Raw genomic sequence first — 24,328 nt, 5'->3', positions numbered from 1 at the left:
ACAAACAGTTAAACTACTATGTTTTAAGAAGAAATATATATTGCATACATGATAAGATTTAAAATATTCATTTTGTGATTAAAGTTTTTTACCGTCCTTTAGAATATAAGTCGAACGATAAATCTGGCATTCCAATTTTGAAATCCACTAAACATCATTAGCTGCTCAAATATATAAACATCTACGGGCCTATTTAAACTAAGAAACTAATTCAGAAGAAGAAGAAACAAAAGTCAAATTGCCTCAAATTATATTTATGATTTCATTACATATTTGTAATATGTTTCATCCAATTAAAACTAAGATATACACTCACAATAGCCTGTACTATAAATAATATATAATGTAAGAAAGTATTATTCCTTACATAGTGTTATCTACTAACGTCCGTTTTCTCGAGAAGATTTACTTTGTACAAATTTGTATAGTTTACTAAAAAAAATACAAAGTACAGTTTAAACAGTTGGTAAAATTATAGCCGTAAACGTCTTCTTCGTGATTTACGTAAAATGTTTAAGTGCAAAAATGGATCTCATTTTGCAGGCACTAAAGTAAAGTAGGAAAATACAACCTGAAGAATTCGTTTATACCAAACTTTCAGTAAATGATTTCAATATCATTTGGTTGCAATAAAAATAAAAGTTTTTTCAGAAAATATATTTTGTATATTCTAGAAACACTAATAAAGTATCTTACCGTCTTCCGAGTCTCATAATCTAACGGTCCAGCAACATAAATAGCACCTGTCTCATTTTTCACTGCAAACGCACCTCCTTCGTTTCCTTTGGTTATTTCATATCGGATTCGAGAAGCTGTGACGAAAAAATAACATAATAATTTTTATACCAAAGACTTTTAATGTATTTTTCGGTTTAAAAAAATGTGACATTTTTTCTTACATTTTGGAAAAAAAAAACAGCATTTCTTTATCTAATAATATTGAGTAATAGAGAAACAAAAACGGATGAAATAACTTGCATTATTTGCTAATTAATGTGAAAGGGTAACTGTTTAGCCCTAACCGTATAAACAAGTAGTGCTGAGTCTTATTACATTTTAAATTAATAGGGTGTACAGAATAATCCGAGTAGGTGCGTCGCTAACAGTTTGGTCATTTTTAAGTTATTACAGTGTCCTAGTTTCAAATCTTTCATTCGCGACAACATCTTTTTCAACTGAACCATGTAAAAAAAAATCTCTCTTAGACGTTAATTCTAAGAGATTTATTGCATGACAGGTCCTACGAAAAACTGTGTAAAGTTTCGCTTCGAACAGTTAAGGGCCTTGTCTGTAAAATGATGACTTCCAAGACACATTGTAGCGTAAGAGACCTGTTATCAAAATGACATACATTATGGAAATGGATCACATTTCAAGCATAGGGATTTCCAAATAAGATAATCCAATATAAAGTCTGTAACCGACAAATGATATTCCATACCGGTGTGTGATCTACGTCTATAAACTACCTAATGTTGTCTAATATTCTCCTCATGCTTTTTTCCCTTTAAATTATAATGTATATTGGAAACGAAGAGAATTTTATGTCACTTTCTTCCAAGATATAACTGGGGGAAATGTATAGGGCCTAAGAAGCAGATCAGTTAATGTTAAAGAGAGCCCATCTCTTTTGTTCTTCAGGTTTTATGTTTATGACATATTCATATGATCGTATAATGTAGTAACAAAGTTTTGACTACAATAACGTATACACGTCTTTTGTGTTTTATTATAGCCTAAACCATAGTTCGTCAGTAATGAATATAACTATGTCATATCGTTGTTTTCAGGCTCCTTGGAGCTGCGTTGAAATGAAAGTTTGCATGTTTGTTCCATAAAATTTCTTTGCGATAATGTTACAAAATGACAAAATATTTTTCATTTTCAAATTGCAGAAATAGAGTTAGAATTATTATTGGTATCTATATTTTAAAATTTGATATATAACTATCTCGGTATGCACTCTGCAGTCCGGAAACTTCTATTCGAATATGTCTGTTCATTGATAAGTCATAATTGAAAAACGTTGTGGTTTTATGAAATTATAGATCTTAGATAATGAACTTCCTTGCTACTTCCTATCTATCTATTGTTTAAGTTGAAAGGGATTTAAGGCCAATATAACTGAGCTCATTACGAATACAAAAGATCATACATATAAAAGAGGTTAAAATATTTCACCTTGAGAACTACTATACATTTGTTTGTTTGTTTGTTTATTAGCCCAAGGCTACACAATAGGATATCTATGCTGTAACCAACAAGAACATCGAAACCCGGTTTTTAGAGGTATAAACCTCCATACTTACACTTGAGCCACTGAGGAGTATTACTATGCATAACGTATGCACTTCAATGGCACTGCGGTATGTCTGCGGATTTACAACGCTAGAAACCGGGTTTCGATACCCGTGGTGGGCAGAGCACAGATAGCCCATTGTGTAGCTTTGTGCTTAACTTCAAACAAACAAGCAAACAAAAAAAAACATAACGTACACTATGTTTGAAATACCAAAGAAGTAATGTGACGTACCAAAAAGCCAAAACGCCGTCTACTTTGTTTTTAAAAAAGTAATATAATAACTTAAATATAAGTTATATATATCTTTAACTAAATATTTTACTCTCATGAGATACGGATCACTGAACAATCTACTAACATTCATGTAAGATGGCAATAACGAATTTTCTTTGTCTATTGTTTATTTTATTGGTTAATATTTATAAATCTTATTATGTTCAACTGGAGATTTAATGTCACCATTCTACAGCATAAAATTTGAAACAATGAACCATAATTCTCTTTTTCTTTAGATATTTTACGAGAAATATTTTTTTTCCTAGTGCTAAATATTGTTCTATAATTGAAACCTTTGTGTTATTTTTCAAAATTCTTGATAATTAAACCAGGCACATTTGAAAGTTCGTTTAGTTTATGTTTACAATTTTTGTTTTTGAAAGGAAAATCAAAAAAGCGTATAATTAGGTACATTTTTCATAAAATTAAGTACATACATCTTTAAAAATAAATTATTAATAGAATTTGCAGGAAAAAGAAAACAACACTATATGTATTATCATAAGTGTCAAAGTCGTATACTTTTGTGCACGAGTCATTTATTTAATTGAACATTCCCAGCGCAACTGAGGAAAACCTGTTCTGTACAAACATGATGCTATATTGTTCAGCTACTAAAACGTACAAGTCAGTAGAAATAAATATGCGTTAATTTATCTGAAATGAAAACGTTTTTAATAAAATTAAATACGTAAAATATTATTGCATAGTATATATATAATGAATCTGAAATGTCTAATTCATATTTGAAGTTATAAACTTTACTTAATTAGTAAAAACCTGAACACACCATAGTAAGAAAGCTACTTCTTTTAATATCTTGTAGAGGGTGTTGGATACGTTCGTTATATTGAAACAATTTTGAATATGTAAATCAGCAAGTCACGTGAAATCGTGACAACTACAAGTGATATAAAATAGCGATAGAATGACATTTATCAGAACTACATTTTGACATTGTTTGACATTTCGAAGGCAGTGTGGTGCCACCTAAAACTAATCGCTTTTTTGGAAGAATATTTAACAACCCCTTATGATGCAAAAACTTTCATATACTCATATCACAAAGCTATGTTTATATCGGTATTTAGAACTTCCAAGACTGAGATATCTCTTGTACTTAATATCACTAGAAAACACAATAATGTGGATCAACTTTAAGGAACCAAGACCATGCATTAATACACCTGCAACAAGTCGTGCCCCAGCCATGGTAAGTAAAATATGGCGACTTTTAACAGTTGAGAAAGGTGGCAATTTTGTCCAGATGTCCCAGGCAACATTACACTTCATAATCAAAAGATATATATGTCTGGAAAAGCGACGCAGTTCACGTCTACATAGGTTGCTTCCCATGACATATTAGTTTAACCGTTAAATACCTCAAGTAGCTGTAAAACGAAACGATATTCACGCTATTCCACACGAAAACATATTGATTAAACGGGCGCTGAGAAACCGTCATCCTTGTACACTAAATGGGTTATGGAAAACCATCAGGGACAAAGGATGTGTTTTTAATACAACAGCCCTATTGTCAAGTTCTATTTTCACGATGCCCAGTGGTCAGATAGAGCATGACTGGAAATGGCGACAAGAACTGTAATGACGTGGTAAGTATCGAAAATCGTTTTATTATAACGTACTCAATCTATGTACAAGCAGCAAAATACCATTTTATTCGTCACTTTTCGATCAAAATTACATGAGATTGTATAGAAATGAAACTATATAAACTTGATGACTGCTTTAAAAAATTGCTTCAAAATATTTTTATTAGTATATATTTAATAGATTTAAGACTATAACTGATGATATATCATAGTGTGCAGAGATTCAATGTTGAAATAAATTAAATAAATCAAATTATAATATTATTTCCACTTACATCGAAACAACTTTTTACATAATAGTTTATAAATCTGCCAAAATGAGGAAGATTCTAAAGTCAAAATCTTGCTGGAAAACTAAACATTGTTATTAAGTACTTTATCCTAACGAAAGAGGTTATAATGAATGTAATAATTTCACTCTTAAAACCATATCTAACTTTATCAGTAAACAGCTTGTGGGACAATTTAGCGGAGTAAATGAACCCGATACTTTAATTAAAAGCTCACCAACTTTAAGTTAATAAAATTGGATTTATTTAAAGAACGTGTATAAATTTTCTTCAAATAGATCTAGTTTTACCCACTTAAAGCTGGCGAGTTATTTATTTACCTATTTACACAAGTGGGAACCCTTGCCAAAATAATGAACTTGATACGACTTTAAGCTCCCGTTCTGAATTAATCCCTTTATAGATATTTTCCCCAGTATGAGCTGATATCTTTCACATCATAAGACATCACTGGACGTACATTGTGAAATAGAATGAAACACGCAGGGCGACTTTACAAAAAAGTGCTATTTATTAACAGTTAAGATAAGGGCTTAATTAATATAAATTATTTTGTACTAAATTTTAAGGAGATGTCGAAAGTCTATCAAGTCCGGAACCGACTTTATTTACAACAAAAATTTCAGCTACGAAACCTTCCTTTCTAACAAACCTTATTGTTAGTGTAATAGCCGATAAGTGAAAAAATAACAACAAAAAACCGTGAATGAAGGGAGAGGGGGCCGTCTTGTACTCTTTCATAACTCAATTGGATAGAGCATTGGCCCTTTTATTCCTAAGACCTGGGTTCAAGCTTTAGCCTTGGAGTTTCTTATCACTTGTCAGCTTTTTTACTTATAATAATATTTGTTAGAAAGTTTGCTTTCATGAATTAGATATACGAAATTATCCTCCACTTACTTGTCTTTGATGAACCGTGATGAAGTTCATAAAAAAATATTTTATTTGTTTCAGAATTTTCGTGCAAAGTTACACAAAGGGCTACATTCGAATAAACGTCCCTAATTTTGAATTGATAGATTATAGAAAAGGCAGCTAATCATTTGCACTAACCGCCTACTCTTTGCAGTGGGTGCTTGTATGACCAAATAGTGGGATTTGACTGACAGTCACTCTTACTGTACCTCAAAGGCTCCAAAGTGCAGAGAGAGAGTTTTTGCGGCAACGGACGCAAGCCAGGAACTCTGGACTCCACAGTCTAGGCACACTTACAGTTGGCCACGCTCAGCCCAATGTTTTGTTAATTCAAAAACGAAAGTCATAAAGTAATTTTCTCACGAAATAAAACATGTGGCATGAGTGAGAGAAAACATGAAATATATTAGTTTTTTATGTACCTTTGGAATCATAATAGTTTATTTTTTGGCATCTATGATTAGTGTTTCTATATATATTTACAGACAGAGATGGGTTTTCTTTTTGTAGTTCTCTATGAAAAACATCTAGTACACACACTATACTAAAGAGTCTATACATTCTTATACGGTTAAACGTACAACTGAATAATTAAACTATAATTTCAAAATAGCGCAAGGGATTTCATATAGTTTCAAGAATCGAACGTAAACGGCATAACGTTCCAAACCATAGTTGACATACTTAAATGTCTTCTTATTTTCAATAAAACTAAAAATACAAAATCGAAAACGTGAACAGCATAGAAAGAAGTCTGTATTAAATTTCGTAAACGTTTGAGTGGCTAGCTATATGTGTTAAAAAAATGAAAACCACTAAACTACAAATTATTGCTGGCACGTAAAAACAATTAATTTAAAAAAGCAGATGAGGGGCGAGTAATTGAATCTGTTTACTAATGGTACTGTAATCTAACCCATATAAAAGCCAGTGTGTGTCACGTCACGCTTGATTTCTCGAAATAGGAGGAGTCATAAAGCCAAAATGCATTTATCCACATAGAATAATTCGATTACTTCTATTGTAAGAAAATCATTCTAAGGTCTAACTGAGTGACGTTTGACTTCCAACAATTAACGGTCATATTAGTAAAATGATGATTTCTTACATTCACAGAAAGCAAGCCTTATCAGAAAGGACATACATATGAAGATGTTTCTTCCAAAACACACTGTAGAGTAAGAGCCATGTTATAAAAAACCGTTTTCGTTGTGGAAGCGGATCACGTTTAAAGCATAGTAACTTCTAAATAAGATGATTCAAAATAAAGTTTGAAACCGACAAAGGATACTCCATGCTGGTGTGTGATCTATATCTATCTAGTTTAAAACCGACAAAGGATACTCCATGCTGGTGTGTGATCTATATTTATCTAGTTTGAAACCGACAAAGGATACTCCATGCTGGTGTGTGATCTATATCTATCTAGTTTGAAACCGACAAAGGATACTCCATGCTGGTGTGTGATCTATATCTATCTAGTTTGAAACCGACAAAGGATACTCCATGCTGGTGTGTGATCTATATTTATCTAATGTTGGCTAATATTTTTCTTCCCCTTTTGTTTTTTTTGTTCTTTTAGATATAACGTATGTCGTAAACAAAGAGAATTCCCTGTCACTTTTTTCAAGATGTAGTTGAAAGAAATCTATAGGGCTTAAAATCTGGAGCAGCTAACATTAAAGAGAGCCCATATTTTTTACTCTTGAGTTGTTACATTTATGGCATACTCATTTCACCACATAGGTTCTAACAAAGTTGTAACCGCAATAACGTATATAGATATCTTGTGTTTTATTACAACTTATATTATAGTGTAGGCGGTAATCGGTATAACTATGTTTATAAGTCCTTTAACACGAAAGAAAACAAGACATTTTACCAAATTCATTTACTTTTGTTTTGAACAGACAGAAACATTTATTTATGGAAGTTGAAATTTAAAAGAAATTGTTAAAGTTTATAGTCTATTATATGTAATATAATTACTCAAGCAAAACACTGTGTTACGTTATACTCATCTCTAATGCATTCGTATAATAATAAAAAAAAGAATTAGATCTGGCATCCACAAAATTTTTCACGGCTTATCAGCATATGTTAAATATTGCGCTTTTCTAAACTTCCTTTGAAAACCATGGCATTTGTATCATGAAAAATTTTAAGTGATGTCTCTGGAAGTGTATTAACATTATTTTCGTTTTTATGAATTTATCCAAATAAATATCAAGCAGTGAACATTTTTTGATCGAATGAACAGAGGAAAACGAGAAACAAATTAATATAAGAAAATTAAGATAATAAATATTTGTTACAAACTTATATTCATAACCCTCAGGAAAAACTTACTTTATACCTTAAAAGTTTTAGAATTGGTAAATAGTTAAATGTGGATATTTTTTTCTAAGTAGCTTTATTTACGCTATGTTATATTGGTGAAGAGAAGATGCCAAGTAAAAAAAACAACATATATAATAGATCACACCTGATTATACAATGCTACAGTTATCTATATTTGCAAGGTCTATAAAGTTATTGGATATAGTTTATATCAATTATTCTGAGGATCATTTTAGACTCAATCACTGCTTATTGAGACAATGGCATTCGGAATGTTTGACTCTTGTTTCAAAATAATTACCTGCTAGTGTATGTGTTAACACTTCTCTTGAAACTTTGTTACAACAATTAAAGAACAATAAGGCATAAACAGTAAATGTTGATTGCATGTTTGGTGCAGTAAATAATGGAGTATATTTGAACAAGTTTTTGTATATATTTTTTATATATTTCTAATCCGATTCAATGGCTTATCACCTGCTCAGCGACACTATTGTACCATGATTAGCACAAGTAGATTTTTCAAATTCAGGAACTAATGAATAAATCCATTAGGTGGAGTATGTATAATCCTACTTCTATCCCCATTGTTCACATTGGATATTTTCTTGGAACAGATATAAAGGCAAGTATACATGTGTACGTTTTTTCTCTGAAAAAGAAACAAAAACTGCCATTTTTAGCATACTGCAGTTTAATTTATGTCCAAGAAGCTAAATTGTGAGAAATATTATGGACAGTTAAAAATTATAACAAAATGCACACAGTTCTTTAATATACGTCAACAATTGTGACGGAATTGCCTGCGTAGTGAGAACGTCTGAACCTATGCAACAAGTCTTAGAACACTTAGTTATGCTGTGAAACAGCTATACGGCTTAAAACTGAGAATGCTTGTTTATTTGTTGAATTCCGAGCAAAGCTTCTCGAGAGCTGCCCACCAATGTCACAACGGTATGTCTGCAGACTTACAATGCTAGAAACCGGGTTTTGATACCCGTGGTGGGTGTAGTACAGATTGCCGATTATGTAGATTTGTGCTTAACTACAAACAACAACTTTTCGAAAGGTAACTGCACTAGCCTTCCCTAATTTTGAAGTGATAGACTAAAGGGAGGTCAGCTAGTGAACTCCGCTTACTGCTATATATTGGACTACTTTAATCGAATAATGCATTCATGGTCCCAAAGTGCAGGAAGCAATTTTTTGTTTTTGGCGGTAATTGAGCTTGAACTACGGAACCTCAGATTCACACCTCTTGCATGCTAACCATGTCCCAAAGTGCGGAGCACTATTTTTGTTTTTGTTGATAATGGGGTTTAAAACACGGACCTAAGATTCATAGTCCAACACGCTAACCACTTCCCAAAGCGCGGGAAGTGATTTTTGTTTTTGGCTGTAATGAAGCTTGAACCAAAGAACCTGAGATCCACAATTAAACACGCTAACCCACAGGGCCGCGCTCGACCCATCTGAGAATATTCGCATTTCTATGTATTTTTGTTTTCTATTCTGTTAAATCAATAAATATAGATAGAGCCCTGCGGATCAGGGGTATAACCCGAGTCCTCCTTTCTGTCCTGCCCATCGAGATTGAAACGTTAAACCTAGTATGGTCGAGTGTTATTAATACCTTGTGTGATATAAGTTCTATAATTGTATGCTAACAAATCGACTCATTGATAACACATAGGTTTAAGGATATATATAGATATATCTCAAAGTAACCAGAAGAATAACAACCACGTTAAACATTTATATTTAATGGAGCTCACTATTACAGCTGTTTTTGCGGATTAAATTACAAAAATTGTGAAAGCTAATACAAATATATATATAAAGATCAGTTTAGATTAAAATAGTAGAACGACCGCAAAGTGATTTAGATAACAAAAACAACTAACAAAAAACGGTTAGCAAAATAAAAAGGTATCTGGAGAGTGCTTCAAAATTACATTTTTGTTTTCTGCTCGTGATTAAAAATTTACGTCAAATTCTATCCAAAACACACACACACGAGATCCCATTAGTTTCATCTTTCCGTTTAAATTATTTTTTAATCTGAAACTTTTTTCCTCATTAACAGCTGGCGGAAAAAAATGGAAAACAGACAGCAATAATACCATTTCAGTTCTTTTCTTATTGTTATGTTAAAATGACGCTCTATTTGGTATAACAATAACGTCATTACTAAAATTGCATTTTTTTGGTAGAAAAAAAAACAAAAAACACTTTTGAACTGCACATTATTTTCGCTTAGAATTTCCAGGAAAAAAAATCTAATTAACGTTATAGTTCAAACGTGAACATCAGTGCACTGAATGCCAAGACAAAAAATAAATTCTCCTGACGACTTTTCCTTATTTAATTAAGAATTATATACAAAAGAACCCACCCAGCACTCAAGATAAAAATTAATTAGTTGTTTTCTTAAGAGTTTCATTTTATCTTTAGTGAGGCCAATCGGACGGCATTACTTATCCATCATGCAGTCTTTGGAAAATTGTTTTTGATTTCACGAAAAAATATATAAAAATTGTATGTCAAGTTTTTCGTACTATAAAATTATCATATTCCTGTTGTAGCTACTGTTCTGGGTAACTGAGAGACTGATAGCTAAAATGATCGTATTCCTGTTTTATCTTCTTTCCTAGTTAGGCCCGGCATGGCTAGGTGGCTAGGGTCGCTTGACTCGCAATCTGAGGGTTCGAATCCCCGTCCCATCAAACATGCTCGATCTTTCAGTTGTAGGGCGTTATAATGTGACGGCCAATCCCACTATTCGTTGGTAAAAGAGTAGCCTAAGAGTTGGCGGTGGGTGGTAACGACTAGATAGCCCTCGTGTAGCTTTGCACGAAATTCAAAACAAACAAACAAAATTTCTTAGTTAACTGAGCATCTGATAACTAAAATGATTGTATTCCTGTTTTAGCTACTTTCCTAGTTAACTGAGCAACTTTTAACTAAAATGATCGTATTCCTGTTTTAGCTGCTTTCCTAGTTAACTGAGCAACTCGTAATTAAAATGTTGCTTTTCATGTTTTAGTGCTATCTAATAACGACTTGTTTCTGAAGTGACGTTTTGCTTTATTGTAAAAATAACGTATCCTGATTTTTAATCTTCACAATAACTAGAAATAAAACGTTTCTCAAAAATTATATTCTAATTAACATATTAAAAAAGCTCTTATTTCCGGTTTTAATAGCTAGATCCTCTTGGGCCCTTAATAATCTCTCATCGTTTATCTTGAATAAAATGTCAAATTGTTCGATTTTATATCACAGTCACATTCGATAGCATGTTGTAAAACACGCGAGTTGTTACAGATGAAAGAAATACGATGGTATCCAGTCCTTTGTTAGGTAGTGGACCCAAGGTAGCCTTTCAAGCAGAGAGAACATATTTATAGACGACAATGGAGTGCTCTATTCTATTGATTTTGTTTTGAATGGGAAGAAGTTCTTAGTCGAAAGAAGTTTGTATATACACAGACAACATCCTAGCATTAAGACCTTGACTGAGTTTTAGAATAATTTCAATCTCTCATTTCTGGACACTGCAGCTCAGCATAATGCTTCAGGTTTTGCATGTTAATTACTTTCATAAACAGACATACATAGGTCTTTATTATAACTATGAAAATCTTATACCAGAATCGTTTAAACATAACCTTATCAAGGTTTTTAACGACTCCGGCATATAACATTTGTATTAATTTAACCTACTTTGGACTTGAGTTATCAAACATTAGTCAGGTTATTGAAAAAAGTTATTTTCCTATTACAGTTGTTGACGAAAATGTCAAAGAAGTACAAAGGAAACTAAATAATGTTAATAACAGTTCTCCAACTCAGACAGTTGAGAAGCGTTCGATAACTATCACTCTCCCTTATCTAGGTGAAATTGTTTAATAAGCTCTATCCTTAAATACATCTTAGATGAGTTTAGAAATGTTAAAAATGAATAGTTTGATTCTTATTGTGAAATAAAACAAAGGTTTTATTAACATATGGTGTGTAATACAAAAATTTGGTTTCGTTTGTACTATTGGCTAATTATTGCTTTACATGGTTAGATAGGAGAAAGTTTGGTAATGTTGGGGTAAGGGATGATCCCATGACTATAGCAGCTACCTGATCATAGATTTTATTATTAAAATTAAATTGGAAAATATTTGTTACTACACTCTAGTAGGTTTTTTTTTTTGTAGAATTAAGATACCCTGGATAAGATCGTTATCTATCTATCTATCTATCTATATATATATATATATATAATGTGTTACCATGTCAACTGTTTCCTCTTGTGGAATATTGGTAACTAAGGATTCAACACCAAAACTTGACATAAAAACAGTAAAAAAAAAAGGTGGTTTCTCTGGTGATTTTAGAAAAATTAAAACTTTCTTGTACTATATATTCTACAGAAGAGAAATCTTTTGAGAAACAGTTCGGGTCGTTATTTAATGTGCAATTAAAAGTACCAGCAGTGGATACAGTAGGTCATACCTGTTCCTTGACTGTTTGACCGTTTATTTTGCTTTCTATCTAATAAAACACTAGTAAGCATCTCTAGTGCATTTAACAACAAAAGTAATATTTTGGTATGGTAAGAAAGTAGCCATTTCAAACATCTCTGTGGGGATCTGCAATGATGCCTGTACAAGATGAGACCCCTGCTTTTAGTTGCGCATTCCCCCACCAGTTGTTGTTGTTTGTTATTATTTGTTTGTTTGTTTGTAGTTGCGTACAAAGCTACACAAAGGACTATCTGTGCTCTGTCCACCACAGGTATCGAAACCCGGCTTCTAGCGGTGTAAGTCCACAGACATACCGCTGTGCCACTGGGTGGCTCCACCACCAGGCCATAAAAGCCAATACATCCATATTATCAAAGAAATGTTTGAGTTCTTAAAACCAGTTTATAAGAAAGCATGAGTTATGTTGTCAGTACTCAAACACATTGAGTAATTAAAATCAACTTTTTTGCCTACTCAAATCGATATTTCTGGTTACTGGAACTGATCATGCATATTCTAGAGATCTTTCGTTGGCTTAATTTTAAATAGTCAAATTTTTTGTGTGAAACAAGCACGTTTACATTTTCAAAAAAAAAGCGCTACAAATGCCTTTGACTATATGAGGCATTCTTTCGTGCCTCCTTAGGAAAAGGAAGTTGAGTAATATAGAAATAAGGAAAATAAAGTCCGAGACAGTTGAATATCTCAACTTGTGTGTAAACAATTTAAAAAAGGGTGCTTAAAACAAAATTAATTTTGTAATACAGAAAAATGTTTTAACTATAATTAAATCATTGGTCTAGAAATCTGTCTCGTGAAAGGAAAATGTAAACACATCTAACTAGTGCTTAAAGTGGGCCAGGGTGAGACCCTATGCCATTTCACTCCTTTTCAAGGAGGACCCGAAACCATCCGCTACGTTTTAGTAGACTGTAAGCTTTTCAGAAGAAAACGGTTCAATAGATGATGAAATAAGTATTTAAAGCAGCAAGAAATATGGGGAGATAATATTTTCTTAAAATGTCTTGTAAGAGCGAAGCAGGAATGAAACAAATGGATGGAGTGATGAACCCTCTCGCTACAGTCTCGGTCGATATGACCATTGGAGTTTCCATACTTTAACTTGTAACAGTATACATCTTTTTATACTTAATTTTATTGTGTTATCGTCCTTTGAAACGTGTGTTTTTGCCCCCTTGGCTTGTATTTTTCTTTTTCACCAGTTTTCCCCTGCAATTCCTAATTTCTCTATGTAAATATTCGCAGCTTCATGTTCTTTGGCCCCCCTTCAAATTTCTGAATATGCCAATGCCTACAAAGTATTATCAAGCAGTGATATATATATACTGCTCTCGTGATATATACAGACGTTAATTTTACTGCTATTATTAGTATAATCACTTATGTATATGTATGTATTGCTGCCGCATATGGACCATGAGAGAACCTTGAACTCGTATTTTTTCCAAGTTCTGTATTTATTCATTTCGCAAGCACGCGCATACTTTCTGTGAAAACGAAACAAACACAGAAACTGCTTATAAAAGGAAGTAATATAATATCCAGAGAACGTCCGAAGCTTAACAATAACCATGTTAATATTAACTGATACTATTTTAATTTTGATTGCTGTTTTTAGTGCCTGTTTCAAACATTTATTATGTTACTTGTATCCAGTTAGGATTCTTTAATTTTGTTCTATTACCTCGAAGTATCTATTGAAAACAGTATGTCGTAATTATGTTTGAATTGCTACCATATTAGATGTATTACAGATCGCTGACGATGGGGTATTTATATTTTGAAACATTTGAATAACACGAGATATTATCAATCGTAGTAGTGGTTTTCCTGTTTTTGATAAATTAACTTCATTTTGACTCTCTTTAGCGTTCTGTAATTATGGTTTACTTGATAAATCTTTTTAGTGTCCTCATTACGCAATAACAAAGCAACAATTTATAGCAAATTCAGCTTTAACCTTAATATATCTTTCTCTTTCTTATGAACAAAAAATTTGTTTATTCAAGTTTCATTAACGAAGGGTATTTTTCAAACAATATCACCAAAAAATAGAGGATGGTAAATTGGAATTTTTTGCATACATACTGAAGCACTTCTTTATATACATCCAATAAAGAGGCATATGACTGAGAAAGAGTATACATCGCTCAAACGTTAGTTAACGGAACAGAGAAAGTTATGACGGTAACAAATGACATTGTACAAGATGCGAAGTAGGGCCGCACGTAAAAATGACATTTGAGGCTCACTGAGCTATAGTAAAGATGTTAACAGGCCATCAAAATAAAATAAGCAGAAAATTCTCTGCTACATTTCTTTCTCTCTCTAATATATATATGTGTGTGTGTATATATGTCTTTTTAGATGTAGGGGTAGCACAAAGCTTTATCTAAAATCACCTAATAAAACTCACACCACAAAGAAAAAAAAATAAAGATCCAATGAGGAAGGAAATTCGTACTGACATTAGTAGATTCTTACGATTCAAGCTTCTTGGTTGAACAAGTTTCTTGCAAGATTTTATGAGGATCTGGGTTGTTATAGAAAACTTCCCTAGAGAAAAACTTTAATTCGAGCGTAGCAATATCCCGCCCCCAGTGGCACAGCGGCATGTTTGCGGACTTACAACGCTAGAAACCGGGTTTCAATACTCGTGGTGGGCAGAGCACAGATAATCCATTGTGTAGCTTTGTACTTAAATTCAAAACAAGCAAAACAAGCAATATCCCATCGCAGTGTGAGAGTTAACCAATCATACAGATCATGTCTGATCAATGTGCATTTGGCAAACTGAGACTAGATATTAGCTCTGTAAGAGTTAACCAGTTATACAAATCATACTTAATCAATATGCATGTGGTAAATTAAGTTTAGATCTTAGCTCTGTAAGAGTTAACCAGCCACACAAATCATACTTAATCAATATGTATGTGGTAAATTAAGTTTAGATCTTAGCTCTGTAAGAGTTAACCAGCCATACAGATCATATTTGATCAATATGAATTTGGCAAGTGAAGTTTAGATCTTAGCGTTTCGTTAAGAAAAAGTGGTTACGACTTAATCAACACGGCAAGACAGCTTAAGAAGAGTGCACTGTAGTGAGGCCCGGCATGGCCAGGTGGTTACGGCACTCGACTCGCAATCTGAGGGTTGCGGGTTCGAATCCCCGTCACATCAAACATGCTCGCCCTTTCAGCCGTGGGTGCGTTATAATGTGACGATCAATCCCACTATTCGTTGGTAAAAGATTAGCCCAAGAGTTGGCGGTGGGTGGTGATGACTAGCTGCCTTCCCTCTAGTCTTACACTGCTAAATTAGGGACGGCTAGCGCAGATAGCCCTCGTGTAGCTTTGCGCGAAATTCAAAAAAGAAACAAGCAATATAGTGTAAAGTAGAAATTTATTTCAGTTCACAATCAAACACGCCTTTAATACGTAATTAAAGCTATTAACAATGGCCAGTAGCGTAGCCCGCTTATCAATGCAGTTGTTAGATACATTTTGATGCAAAGAAGATGGTGATCTTCAACCATCCCTTGACATACAACGCTTTCACAGCAATCAATGCTGTGTCTCAATACTGAATATTTTCTACTGATGGCCAACATCCACACTTTAAAGCATGCTGAATAATTAATGCTAGTCTTAAGAAATTAGAAAAATCTGTAAAAAATAATTCTATAAAAAAAAAGCAAATTTCTCGATAAATCGAAAACGGTGTCGTAACCAGTAAAATACTTAATAATAAAATTATAATTGAAACCACGTTTTTAATTCTTACTTTAAAGAGATAAATTGTAAAATGGAAAAGGTATATCATAGTGATTTAGCGATATACCCAACTTTAGTTTTCAATTTTATTTATTGTACGACACAAATTGGCGCTTTGTTTGTTTGCTTGTAGTTAAGCACAAAGTTACAAAGTGAGCTATCTGTGTTCTGCCCATAACGGGTATCGAAACCCGGTTTCTAGCGTTGTGAGTCCACAGACATACCGCTATGCCACTGGGGGGAGGCTGCACTTTATAACAAAATAATATACAGTAGCAAAATTGATAGAGTTAAATAAATATATATATATGTATATGTGTGTGCAAATATACCGCAGTGCCACTTGAGGGGGTGGGGGTGGTAAATAGCTTTTCAGTTTGTTCTGACACTCTACTCAGCTTTTAAACTAAAATAAAGAGCAGACCAGATACCATTAGGAAACAAACACTGGACTATTAGAAGCTGACAACTATAGTTTCATCCAACATTAAGTTTCTTTATTCGTTTTAGGTCGATAATAAACTGAATATCTTAATGGAACTGAAAGAATCTATGAATTATCTGACCAAATAAGTTGCTGCTACACCCTCGTCTTTCTCGCGGAAGAATAATAGAGTTATTCGAAATTGCATAGCTTTCTAGCCAGTGCAAGCACCCTGGAGAAAGTTGATTTATGGTACGGGATACAACTATTATCGAACGTGTTTTTGTATGCAGGTTCAAGTGCTTTTTGATTCAGTGAAAGAACCTATGAGTCATAAGCTACTCGACTGGCTAGTGGCAACATTAACCATCATAACAAAACAATGATAAACTCTTGATGTTCATATATGTGCAATTGTTAGCTCTATATACTTCAAGATTTCTTTTTCAGATATATTAAAAAAGTTTGGACACCAATTTATAAAAAATATTAAATTTGTTAATTAAAAACGATGTAAAAAGACATTAATACATAGCAAGTAATAGGGTATTTAATAATTAACAGATTGCAATGCACCTTATTTTTTATGTTTGCGTGCGCAAACAAAATATTAGTGTTTACTAATATAAGTAATAAATAAACATTTTGTAAATGTTAAACGTTGTAGGGACGGCAGTGCCAAAAATAATGCAAAGAAGAATATAGGGACGATACAGCTATACACAGATCATCCCCACATTACTTTCAATATTAAAATTTAATGTAACACTGTAAAATGCATACTTGACATTAATATTATTGTAGTTGGAAGTTATATATTCCTAACTGTTGGTATGCAGTTTGTATATCATAATATCATGTTCATGTCAGGGTAGGTATCAATATAATGTAACTAAGAGCCTAGGACTTACGTAAAAGGAAAACCAAGTTGAGTCAAAACGTGTCTTGATTATTACAGACTCTTGCTACGAGGTCGATCGAACTGACCGACCTCCTAACCATTTTGTAATGGCGCATGTGAGAGTAAAGTATTGTTTGTAGCAATGAGAAAAATACATTAAAGCATCATTAAAATGATGAACTCTCTCTTTGTCAGTGTCTTCTTCTATTTATCTGTCTGTCTACTTGTATAACTTATCCATTTATCTATAATTTTTGGTATTAATTTATCCCATTTTTAACTTATGGTTGTTAGCCTTCACTTTTAGAATATGCACTTCTCACGACTATAAATATGAATATCATCATCATTCTTTTTTTATATATACGAACCTATTTATCTTGGTACATTACTGCTACACCTTCGATACTCATTTTATTTATACATTTTTTTAAAGTACAAGACATGTGTCAACCAAAGGGCATTCACTTGCTTGTTAGCTTGAACTTTCAATTCACTGAGATTCAAACTTACCCGCACTCTTGAGGAGGTTCACTGAAACGTTTAATTCTTTAAGATAGTGGCCCTAAGTTACAAAACTGGCATTAAATTAAAGAATTAGGCAACAGAAACAAAGATAAAGCTCCAACAGTGCAATTAGTATTACATAAGAAACACATTATAAATGCATGAACTAGCGCTATTTCCTTTTTTTTAACTTTGAGATTGTCACAAAAGAATATTGGTGTATAATGCAGATTATGTATGCGTACTAAAGCGTTTAGTTACATTGTTACACTTGAATGAGCAATTTAGTTAATTAACTGAACTTTTGTAATTCACACTTTTGGTGTTTTAGTAAAATTCATTAACGTTGTTTAATGAGTTATTAAAGTGAAAAAAAATGAATGTTAACTTTACCACTAACTACGTAACATGATTTTAATAAATAAAACTTTATCGATATGTAGGCTTATGTCTCTTATAAAAAAATAAGCACCCAAATGTAATGAAGAACAGGGTGGCCCAAAAGTAATGACTCTGATGTGTTACAAATGCAAAGTGTTTTATTTTTCTGTCTCTTTTTTTTTTCTCTCTCTCTCTCTAGAAACGATGACAGTATCCATTCCCACATGTTCTAGAGTTCTATTTCTTTCTGGGTTATTCTGTATATTAGACAATATGTTTTCTCGAATTTTGAAGTTTTGTGTATAATGCTATTATGGCCAATTTATTTTTTAGGATAGTTAAGATGATCTCATTAAATGCGACGACTTTTAGTTCGTATATATTCTCGTTAAGTTATGCTTTCTTCGTTTTACTTTTTTCTAGAAATACCACGTGTGAAATTGAATAACAAAAGACATACGCCTCGTTAAGTGTTGCATGGATTAAATTTTCCCTCCTGCGTTTTAAAAAGCTTTCTTTTCCCTACATAGTTCATCCTAGCTAATTTCCATATTAGAAACTGTTATTTAAGGCTCGGTAGCTAATGCTTTTTTAGCTACTGAATTAATATTTTATCTTAAAATCTCAATTGCTCAGCCAGCAGAAAACTGGATATGCCGTTTTTAAAAAAAAAAGACTATTTTGGATTCAAGATTAACCAAATTTTATTTCTGATAGAAAGGTCAATGTAAGGGATTACAGTAATTAGTGTTCTCTGAAATAATGTTGTAGAAATTTATTAGTGGTACCTCCAACAACACCCCGAAGTTCGGTGCACGAATTTGCGTCAAAGGGTTACGATACATGAATCCCGGGATTCACAGTTCGGACACCCTAACCAATAGACCATGCCTGGCCCACGCCGGCAATATAAAATGCATCACGATGCATTTAAGCATATTCAAAGTTCCATTACATTTTTATTGTCATTAGTGAGTACGATATATTTCTGATAAAAAAGTGCTGACAAAAACGGTTGATTATTTTTATTTATTTATTTTAAGGTGATATTTGTGATTTCAGGTTTCATTACGCCATAAATCATTAAACTTTTGAGATTTTACTGTACAAACGCTATCTTCAATACTAGCACAGAAAATATATCTTTCAATATACCCAAGGATAAAATCATGTAGTGCTTAACTGAGTATTTATCAATTTTTATCGCTGTAGATGAGCGGTGTTGCAAAATAAATCACATGTTTTCCCCGATAGCATAAAAAAGTAAAATAAATTTTAATTCAATCAAAAAAGTAATTCCGAGTATCAATATCGCTTGATTAGGCCACCGTTGTTCTCACGCACGAGTTTTAATCAATTTGCAAAAGATTTCAGCAATGCAACAAACATGTCTGTTTGTGTGACTGTCTCTGTGAGCACATCAGTGAGAACACGAATCAAGGTTTCACGTTTGTGTCACTCGCATTCAAGTAATGTTTCCAACATTTCTTCTGTGCATTCTTGAACGTAAGCTCCGACATTTTCGGCGGGATTTAAATCTGGAGAGTTCCCAATGCACATTCCACCACTTTTTCACGGACCACCCTTTCAAATTCAACAATTCTGAAACTTTTGGGGCATTAATCGGATTTTTCAAATCTGGCATTGCAATGTGTCGATTGGAAGAGTTGAATTCTCGAAGCATGTCTGCGACTAGTTTCTGAGCCATCCCGAAGGCAGCACATACGACACGAACCTGAGTTCTAGTGAGCACCATGAATCAAAAGTTTTCGAAAAAAATGAAATTCGAAGAGTTTCGAACACCAAAGCGTATGTTGAAATGACGTTTTCTCCCGAGTGATAATATTCGTGGTCCTACCAAGTTCGTCATTATTTCGGGGGAAAAAGTGTGATTTATTTTGCAACACCCCTTACATACTTATATAAATAATGTTATTATCATCTCTATCTCTCTGACTTTTTCTAATCCCCTATATATATTCATTTTAACTATTTAGCCTTTTTTGTCCATTCAGTCGTCTATCTGTTTATTGCATTAGTTATGCATCTTTCTGTTTTTAAATTATTTCCCTTTCTGCTCGTTCAGTTTAAAATGCAATAATGTTTAGATATATCTCTCAAAAACCTTTCTATTTATAAAACGTATGTCAAGAGAATGTCACACAGCTAACAAAGATACAAAAAGTATGTCAAGAGAATGTCACGTAGTTAACAATGTGGATAACTATGCACATAAATTATAATGTTAAAAACAATCCTTCCCACTAAAAGTATCGACTTCTTTTCATAGAATTTACCTAATCAAGTTTTGTCTTCCAGCTTTATGCTCTGAAAGCCAATTACTGTAAAATGGATTTTTTTGTCACATATGAATAACAAAAACAAAGATCTATTTTATTTTGCTAACAACGTAAACAACCCTACATCATCGCCTAGGTGGGATGTACCATTTATCGAAAACAGGTTATGTACACTATATATATATATATATGACTTCAAATCATATAATCAACGTGTTATTCAATCAGTAATATTTCGTGTTCATGAAATCAATTTAGTTTTTTAGAGTCGCACGTGAAGCTTAGAATACATGAATGGATGAGAGAAAATGCAAAGGCTGTGAGAAATATAAATAAATAAGTCCGGCTATATATTTATATAGTTTATCAATTTATATGAAACTGCTCATAAGATACGATGTATAATAACTTACTTTCTTACTCAATAGGTGTTCTAGAATTTCAACAAAATTCAAGTCCAAAGCACCATAGCATAGTCTTGTTAATTTTTTTATGATACAGTTAGTTCAATTGATATTTTGATCAAACTCGAAGTTTTATTTCAATAGTAAAGTCAATAGCTGTTTTTTTTTACACTATTTATAGTAAGTGATATATCTTAAAAGTTGGACCTACCAAGATGTATAAACTTACTGTTTGAATCAACTACAGTGTGTTATTGTCTCGTTCTATATGTCTCGATTCGTACCTCAAACGATTTTGGTCAGGTCAACATGTTTTTGATTCAACGTTAATCTAATAATTCATTGTGCAGATTTATGTCTGTATATTTTTTAACAGTTTAATATGTAGATTTGATATTTACTCGGATATCAGCGTGATTTGAATTTAGTGATTTTTCGGTAGTTTAGAACAGTTTTATTTCATCTTCCAACAAAATTTTATTAATTCAATAAATGTTGTAGTTTAATATACGATCCGTAAGAAGGAAAGTAACAGAGGTATATTTGAATGGCTGTATTCATATCCGGATTGAGTTTTTGGTTTCCATTTGAGTAGACACCTTGCTTTAAGCAGAATTTTATGTTCATATAGTATATAATGATACTCGTCATTATTTAATTACTGTCTTCAAATTTATACTGATAATTATTTAATTACTGTCTTCAAATTTATACTGATAATTATTTAATTACTGTCTTCAAATTTATACTGGTAATTATTTAATTACTGCCTTCAAATTAAGGCCCATAATTATTTGAAATAAAAGGAAATTAAAATATGCAAATATCTATCTAAATTCAGAGAATTTGAAGACAGTAATTAAATAATTATCAGTATAAATTTGAAGACAGTAATTAAATAATTATCAGTATAAATTTGAAGACAGTAATTAAATAATGACGAGTATCAATTTGAAGACGACAATTACATAATGATCAGTATTAATTTGGAGACGATAATTGAATAATTATCAGTATTACTTTGAAGACGTTGACCAAATAACGAACAATATTAATCTGAAGTCAGTGAAATCGTAAGTGAAGTCAGTAAGTATTATTATCATTCCTCAGAATAAATTTTTTATACACATACAATTCTGTTTTTATTAACCAAGTATTCCTTCCATTTAAAGTTTTCTGAGACAAAATATCTGCACCAGATCCAATAAACATTACTCTGAAATAAAGTTCATTAAAACAAACTGATTTAGTATTTATTACTACAAGACTTTTTATGTTGGGGTTTCTAAAGATTCTGATATTATAGACTGAGCAAAGATAAAAAGATACAAAGACAAAAACAAAATAGTGAAAAAGACATAATAATGGAGAAAAAGATGAGAAAACAACAAACCAAAATTAAAAAAGTAAAGTTATTAAGTACTTATTTTTTAATCAGTAGATATTGCAAAAATATGTTTTTATTAGAAAACAAAAATAAATACGTTGAGACTTTCTTACATTCGTCTTTGTCCTTGGCTGTTATTGTTATCACTGTGTGTTGGATATCTTCGTCTTCGTTAACCTCAGCTTCGTACAAGGCCTGATCGAAATAAGGCGCGTTGTCGTTTTTGTCGGCAATCCCAATTCTAATATACTTGGTAACTAAATATCATAAAACAAAAGAAAAGAAGAAGGCATGTCAGATAAAAAGGATCGTAAAAGATCCATACAAGATGCAGTCAGACAAGTATCATTTATATGTTCCTTATACAAAGAAGAATTGTAAAAAAATCTGTTCAAGATGTTGTCAAACAAAAAATGTTAAATATTCAATAATTTGTTGTTAATATAACCTAACTTATAACCGATATATTTATTCAATTTTGTTAGAATGTGGAAAAATGTGATTAAAACAAATTAATCTCAAATTGTATTTTCAACTAATGCAGCCATTTTAACTACAGGAACATATGTCTTAATATTTAAAACTTCTGTAGATGAGGACTAAAATAGTGCTCTAGTTTGAGTAAAATGCTATATAATTGTGTTCTAATTTGCGTTTTTTAAAATCACATTAACATTGCAATAGGTCGTGAATTGCAATATTCTATGTTTCGAAGATCTGTTTTCTTATATGTATATCTGTCCAAGCGTTCAAAATGTGACGTAACTCAAATAATAAAAATGTAAATTTACCGTATGTTAATGTTGAGCGGCTCTTAACATGAATGAAATACTCAACAATTACTTTTTGCAGTGGACAATATTAGTATCTCAAGAATGCAACGCAATGAACCTTTTTAAAGTTCGTGAAATAATCTAAATTGATGTTAACTTAAACCTTTTCTATCACTGGGGACGGGTACTTTTGCTTATAAATAATAATTTAGAAATGTAAGGAAAACCCTGAGCCAAAAGAGACGAAAACCTACAATTTCATTGAACCAAGCGTCAGATAACAGAAAAGCCGAATGTGTTGTTTTACGTGCTGTGAGAACAAAGTTCACGGTAGCATCACTTCACTTCAATAGATTTTGTCAAGTTCAGGGAATACTCAGACACAACTGAATATCTGATGGAAGTTGTCATTTAATTTATCGAAGAGTTGACCTTTGTTTTACATAGATTCTCAAACAAGCTATTAGTTTCATGGGCAAATAATAATGCATTTAAAAATGCAGTAGCATTTATCAGAAATTAAGGTTAACAGTGTATTCCTAATACAGAAATATCTCGATTTTGTTTTTATAAAATTCGCGCAAAGCTGCACAAAGTGTAACCAAAGCATAGCAGTCCCTAATTTTAAACTAATAGATTAAAGCAACTAGCAGACAGAAACCACAGCCAACTCTTTGGCTACCCATATCTCACCAAATAATGGCTCACATACGGTTATAAATACGGAGCACATTTTTGCAGCAACGGGACTCGAACCATGGCTAGGATTTATAGTCTGGGACACTTGTAATTCAGTCACGCCCAACCTGCTCCATTTCGATGCATTTTAGTCCCGTGAGGTTTGAGTTTACATAAAAACGAAAGCTTAGTCTGATTTATCCCAAATGTCATCAAAGTTTTAATTTTATTTTAAAAATACCATAAGGATTTCAACTAAACTTGTTCATTTTAAGGTCACGCAGTGACCATTAAAACCATAGATGTCAACAACTGAATTACTCTGTTAACATTTCACATTTTAAATAAAGGTGGAATTTTTACCCTAATATTTTGCTAAACAAGACAAAAACAAAGCTAAACTTATTTTTGTATATAATTTATTCACAAAAGAAAAAACCTCTAGGATAATAATGGCTGGAGACGGCTTGAATGGGTAATGAAGAAAAACTTTAATATAAGTTTAACATAATAGCAAATGTAC

At 32.3% G+C, this 24,328-nt stretch overlaps 1 pseudogene; it reads right to left on the bottom strand.

Moving 5' to 3' along the window:
* The window catches only part of LOC106460327, a 198,834-nt pseudogene that overhangs the window by 61,687 nt on the left and 112,819 nt on the right, over positions 1-24,328 (bottom strand).

This window comes from Limulus polyphemus, unplaced genomic scaffold (genome assembly GCF_000517525.1).
Source record: "Limulus polyphemus unplaced genomic scaffold, Limulus_polyphemus-2.1.2 Scaffold753, whole genome shotgun sequence".
Classification (NCBI taxonomy): Eukaryota; Metazoa; Arthropoda; class Merostomata; order Xiphosura; family Limulidae; genus Limulus; species Limulus polyphemus.
Note: the sequence above shows the minus strand (reverse complement) of the source record. Positions and strands in the feature narration are given on the sequence as shown.